The sequence below is a fragment of the Molossus molossus genome, unplaced genomic scaffold (assembly GCF_014108415.1).
Source record: "Molossus molossus isolate mMolMol1 unplaced genomic scaffold, mMolMol1.p scaffold_m16_p_1, whole genome shotgun sequence".
In the NCBI taxonomy this organism is placed as follows: domain Eukaryota; kingdom Metazoa; phylum Chordata; class Mammalia; order Chiroptera; family Molossidae; genus Molossus; species Molossus molossus.
The window spans coordinates 196,962,501-196,969,182 of record NW_023425344.1 but is presented as its reverse complement, the minus strand read 5'-3'; positions in this window follow the sequence as shown (position 1 = coordinate 196,969,182).

Below are 6,682 nucleotides of genomic sequence, written 5' to 3'. Positions count from 1 at the left end.
ACTTGCAACCCTTAGGTGTGTGGGCCAAGAATCTAACTGCTGAGCCAAACCTGGCCAGGGTTATTTATTTTTTCATAATTGATTCCAGAGAGAGAGAAACATTCATGTGACAGAAAAACATCTATTGGCTGCCTCCAGCATGCCCCCTACTGGGGATTGGCCCACAACCTGGGCATGTGCCCTGACCAGGAATCGAACTGGCGACCTCTTGGTGCATGGGTCAACGCTCAACCACTGAACCATACCAGACAGGTGAAATTTCTACTTCTTAAGGAGTAAGTTATGTTTTAAACTTTTTTTCCCTGTTACTAATAGTCACTGGGATCTTACAGAAGTGTAGGGCTGGAGTTGTGTATACCTCTTTGGGGATTTAAAATCCCATGAATTATGTTGATAGATCGTGTTTACAATCTATTGACAGTCTCAACTGGGGAAGCAACATATTGACCCTGAGTGAGGATTTTCTTGTAAGATAGGGTGGCCTGGCTTGGCCTACTGACAGGAATAATGACAAGCCATTCTCTGGGTGCACAGTCGCTATTACCTCAGCATGTCTGTGTCATTGACACAGTAACGCTTGCATCCTTGCAGCTCATTCTGTGTAATCTACTCTAGTATTCTTCCTTACTAACCATCACACAGCTCTAGTCAAGTTTGAAAAAGAAAAAGATCAGATCTGAGTTTTTCTTTTGGCTTTGGTTATGCTGTTTCTTACATTTTTCATGCCTTTCCTTTAAGAATCGGAGCCCTACCCATGCTTCAGAACATAAACCCAGTTGCATCCCTGAGTGTCACCCACACTGATCCCTTTCCTGTTGACCTCATACAAGGAAATTGTTTATATACATGGAAAACACACAGTAAAGGACAGGAAGAACTTGGGTCGGTTACAGTACTCACCCATCTAGATAACTGGTATGTAACACCTAGGGTTTATACTGCATTCCATCAGATGAAACCACTCCGAGACCCAGTTAACCTCCATACTTACCCCTGCTTTTGGCTGGACAGGAGTGCAGTCATATCCTGACATTTCCTCCCAGCAGTTCTAATGGCCTGTATACACCTCACACTGGTGACACTTGGCTGACGCGCATGTGTAGAACTAGCCTTCCCACAGTGGTGCTCAAGTGGTACTCAGATTTTACTGGAAGTACAGGAAAGAGTCCCGGCAAGAGCGCACACCACTGGGCTCTCCCACCTGGCCGCAGGCTCCGGTGATAAAAATCTTACTTGCCTGTTAATGTGGAAGAAGGGAAAATCCATTAATTTGTCTACTGTCAGGACTGAGGGAAAACTGGGCTGTCCTCTCCACATGCATTACTAAATGCTATTTTAATACCCGAATAGTGGACAAAGAATAGCTTCTTTGACAGCAGTTCTCAACCTGTGATTGCGACCCCTTTGGGTGTCAAACGACCCTTTCACAGGGGTCACCTAAGACCATTGGAAAACATTTCTGATGGCGATTCATAACTAACAAAATTACAGTTATCAAATAGCAACAAATAATTTTATGGTTGGGGGTCACTACAACGTGAGGAACTGTATTAAAGGGTCGCGGCAGTAGGAAGGTTGAGAACCACTGCTCTTTGGGTTTAATACCAGATTGGTCATTGTTAGGCTTGTTTATTGTGAGCTATCTTCACCTAATTTTATTTCTTGGTAGAAATTAATCACAGTGTCATAGAGTGTATTGCCATCATTTTGAGTGGGTCAGAATTAAATTGCTAGTGATAGTAAAATTTTGAAATTTTAAAATGTGTGTATATACTTAAATATATATATTTCAACTAGGGAAGCAATTTGTAGCACAGTTATGAAATTTGGACTCAATAAAACGGTGCAGGGTAAGGGCAAATGCAGAAGATTTTGCAGCCTTTGCTTTCTCAATCCATTCTAAAAATGTTGTCTAATTTGGTGAGAGTTCATCCAGCTATTTTTTAAAAAAGATTTTTACATTGATTTCTAGAGAGAGAGAGAAATCTATTGGCCGCCTCCCACATGCCCCCTACCTGGGATGGAGCCCACAACCTGGGCATGTTCCCTGACCGGAAGTCGAACCAGCAACTTTTCAGTGCACTAGCCAACACCCAACGAACTGAGCTGCACTGGCCAGGGCCAGCTATTTTTTATATGCTCTAATAATAGAATCTATTTAATTTTCCTAGTGCATAGGTAAGTAGAATTTGCATGGGGTGTGGAGCAAGACATCTCACCTTGTAAGAGGTACAGGAACTAGAAAACATGCAGCAAAAGATTTAGTGGAATTAGTTTTAAAAAACATTGTGCAGAAACACCATCAGCAATATTCTCTTTTTAACTTTATTGTTGAATGTATTACAGATGTCCCCTCTTTTTTCCCCATTGACCCCGTTCTCAATCCCACCCCCCTCCTGCCTTCCCCACACTATTGTCAGTGTCCATTGGTTATGCACATATGCATAGAAGTTCTTTGGTTTGTCTCCTCCCACTCTCCCTCCCCCCTTCCCTTTGAGGTTCATCAGTCAAATAACCAGTTTGTACTTCTTAATTCCTTCATCTTTTTCACCCATCCTCCCAGCCCCCTCCCATCTGGCAAGCAACAAAAAGTTCTCTGTATTTATGAGTCTGTTTCTGTTCTGCTTGCTCATTTTGTTTGTAGATTCAATTGTTGATAGATATGTATTAATCACCATTTTATTGTTCATATTTTTGTTCTTCTTTAAGAAGACCCTTCAACATTTCATATTATACTGGTTTGATGGTGATGAAATCCTTTAGCTTTTTCTTGTCTGGAAAACACTTCATATGTTCATCTACTCTAAATGATAGCTTTGCAGGATAGAGTAGTCTTGGTTGTAGGTCGTTGCTTTTCATCGCCTTCAATATCTCTTGCGACTCCTTTCTGGCCTGCATGGGTTTTGTTTTGTTTTTTGAGAAATCAGCTGACAGTCTTATGGGAGCTGCGTTGTAGGTAACAAACTGCTTTTCTCTTGCTGCTTTTAAGATTCCCTCTTTGCATTTTGATGATGATGTGTCTTGGTGTGGACCTCTTCAGGTTCATCTTGTTTGGGACTCTCTGTGCTTCCTGGACTTGTATGTCTGTTTCATTCACCAAGTTAGGGAAGTTTTCTGTCATTATTTTTTCAAATAGGTTTTCAATTTCTTGCTCTCTCCTCCTTCTGGCACCCCTAGGATGCGAATGTTGGCACGCTCGAAGTTGGCCCAGAGGCTCCTTACACTAGCCTCAGTTTTTTGGATTATTTTTTCATTTTGCTGATCCCATTGGATGTTTTTTGCTTCCTTATATTCCAAATCAATGGTCTGTTTCTTGGCTTTACCTATTCTACTATTGATTCCCTGTAAATTATTCTTTATTTCAGTTAGTGCATACTCCATCTCTGACTGGTCCTTTTTTATGTTGTTGATGTTCTCACTAAGTTCCTTGGAAGTCTCCATAAGTTCCTTGAAGGTCTCACTAAGTCCCTTGAGCAACCTTATAACCAGTGTTTTGAACTCTGCATCTGATTGATTGCTTGTCTCCATTTTGTTTAATTCTTTTCCTGGAGTTTTGTTCTTTTTTTCCATTTGGGACATGTTTCTTTGTCCCCTCATTTTGGCTGCTTCCCTGTGATTGTTTCTATGTATTAGGTAGAGTTGCTATGTCTCCTAGGCTTCATAGGGTGGCCTATTATAGTAGGTGTCCTGTAGGGTCCCCTGGCATAGCCTTCCTGATCACCCCAGCAGGGCCCTCGAAGTGCACCCATAGTGTGGACTGTACACCCTTCTGTTGTAATTGAATCTTGATTGCTATTGGCACATCAATGGGAGGGACCCACATAGGCAGATTAGCTGCAAGGACTGACTGTGTCCACTGACCACCGGTCCCCGACTACCCCGGAGGATCAGCTGTGCCAGGGCCCACACAGAGCAAGACCTACTTCATCTGGGCTCTGGTCCCCACTGAGTCCACTCATTGAGCATGTCATTTGTGGAGGTGGTGGGTGGTGGTGCCTCGAATTGGTCTGAAGCTTGCTCTCTCTGGGGCAAGGTCAGCCACTGCCTGTGTTCTACCCGGGCCCACCAGGCATAAGCTACAAAGTGATCTGTAGACAGTTGCTTCTTGTGTTGGGCTTGGAGGTGCCCAGGAAAAGCCCAGTCGTGAACCACGCTGGCTGCTTCTAGTGCCGGGCCTGGGGCCACTTAGTGAGAGGTATGGGGCTCGCTGAGACCAGATGCTGCTTGTTTGAGAGATTTTAGGAAAATCTGAAGCAGGAGGCAAAAGAGGCCAATTCTATGGTAAAGCCACTGGAAACAGCTTGTGTGGGCTCAAAAATTGGGTGGGGCAGGGCCTCAGGGAATCACCAGGGCTGGGCTAACAATGTGAGCCAGGCTGCTGGAGTCCCAGATATGGTGCCCGTCTGCTTATCTTGTGGGGGAAGGGCTCACCAAAGGAAGAAGGCCTTCACCAGCACGTCTGTCAGAGAGAAAGCTCTCTCCAGCCCTTGTCCCGAGGCCAAACAACTCAGTTCTTCCTCGAAGCTCCCTGGTGCCTTTCAAGCTGCCTCCCTGACATGAACCTGGAGGGTGGGAGTCTGGGCTCGGGCCCTTTAAGAGGAACTGCCTAGTCTGGCTGGTGTTGCTCAGTGGTTGAGCGTTGACCCATGCACCAAGAGGTCGCCTATTCAATTCTCTGTCAGGGTACATTCCCAGGATGTGGGCCTGATCCCTAGTGGGGGGCATGCAGGCGGTGGCCAATCAATGCTCTCTCTCATCAATGTTTCTCTCTCTTAAAATCAATAAAGGAAAAAATACTATTTTTTTAAAAAAGAGAAACTGCCTGGTACTCCAACAGCCTCAGCCACCCTCAGCCTCAGTTCCTGCTGGTTTTTCCAGCCAGAAGTTATGGGGACTTCTCTTCCTGGCACTGGAACCCTGAGCAGGGCGCCTGGTGTAGGACGGGGACCCCTCACTCCTCAGGAAGGACCTTCCCAGTCGAAGTATCCTCCTGGTTTTTATCCGCCACACGTGGGTGTGGGACCAGCTCGTCCGTGCCTCCGCCCCTCCTACCAGTCTCCATGTGGCTGGTTCTTTAATTCCGTAGTTGTAGGACTTCCATTCAGCTCGATTTCAGGTGGTTCTGAATGATGGTTGTCCTGTAGTTTAGTTGTCTTTTTTTTTTTTTTTTTTTTTTTTTGGTGGTACATGCCCCTAGAGGGAACCGAACCCGGGACTCTCTGGTCCGCAGGCCGACGCTCAGCCGCTGAGCCAAACTAGCTAGGGTTAGTTGTCACATTAATGTGGTTGTGGGAGGAGGCAAGACCGTGTTTACCTACCTGCCATCTTGACCGGAAGTAGCAATATTCTCTCTTGAATGCCCTGCTCTTATTGTCTGATTCTGTGAACTTCCTCAAGTTCTGCTACAAGAGAAATTGGCTTCACAACTGTTTTGCCCCTGGGCAGAGAACAGAACCTCTTTCCATTTCTGGACGTGCATGGACAGCTCTGATGCTTTGGCTGAATTAAGTGACTCAACACACAATCTCTGCTTTTCTCCCTCTTTTTACTGATTCTGTTCCCCAAGATGAACCACAAAAGACCCCAAATAGCTAGGGCAATCTTGAAAAAGAAAGAACAAAGCAGGAGGCATCATGCTTCCTGATTTCAAACTATATTACAAAGCTATAGTAATCAAAACAGTATCATATTGGCATAAAAACAGACACATAGATTAATGGAACGAAACAGAGCTTAGAAATCAATCCACACATAAATGGTCAATTATTTTATGACAAATTATAACAAAGGAGCCAAGGATAAATAGTGGGGAATGGATGGTCTCGTCACTAAATGGTGGTGGGAAGCTGGACAGCCATGTTGCTGAATGAAACTGGACTGCTATTTTATACCATGCTCAAAAGTCAACTGGAAACGGATTACAGGTTTAAACATAAGACCTGAACCCATAAACACCTAGAAGAAAATGAGGCAAGCTCCTTGACATTCAGTCTTGGCAATGACTTTTTGAATTTGAAAAAAAAAAAAAAGCAAAAATAAACAAGTGAAAAGACATTGAACTAAAAAGTTGCACAGGAAACCGGCAAAATGAAAAGGCAACCTATGGAATGGGAGAGAATATTTGCATTTCATAGCTGATAAGAGGTTAATATTAAAAATATATAAATAACTCAAATAGATACATATGTGTATATACAACTCAATAGCAAAAAAAAAAGAATCAAAATATGAGCAGAGGATCTGTGAATTGACATTTTTCCAAAGATAGCTTAAGTGGCCAAAAGATTAGAATGGCTATTATCCAAAGAAAAATGTGTTGGCAAAATGAGAAAGGGAGGCCTCATGCACTGTTGGTGGGAATGGAAATCGGTATAGTCACTATAGAAAACGGTGTGGAAATTCCTCAGAAAACTAAAAATAGAACTACCATATGACACAGCAATTTCACTTCTGGATATATACCGAAAAGAACTGAAAGCAGATAGAAATATATGTACACCCATGTTTTTAACAGCATTATTCATAACAGCCAAAAGGTAGAAGCAAGCCACGTTTCTATCAACGAATGAACGGATAAAGAAATTGTTATATATACATCCAATGGAATACCATTCAGCCTTAAAAGAAATTCTGACATGCTACAGCGTGACTGAACCTTGAGAACAGTAATAAGCCAGTCTAC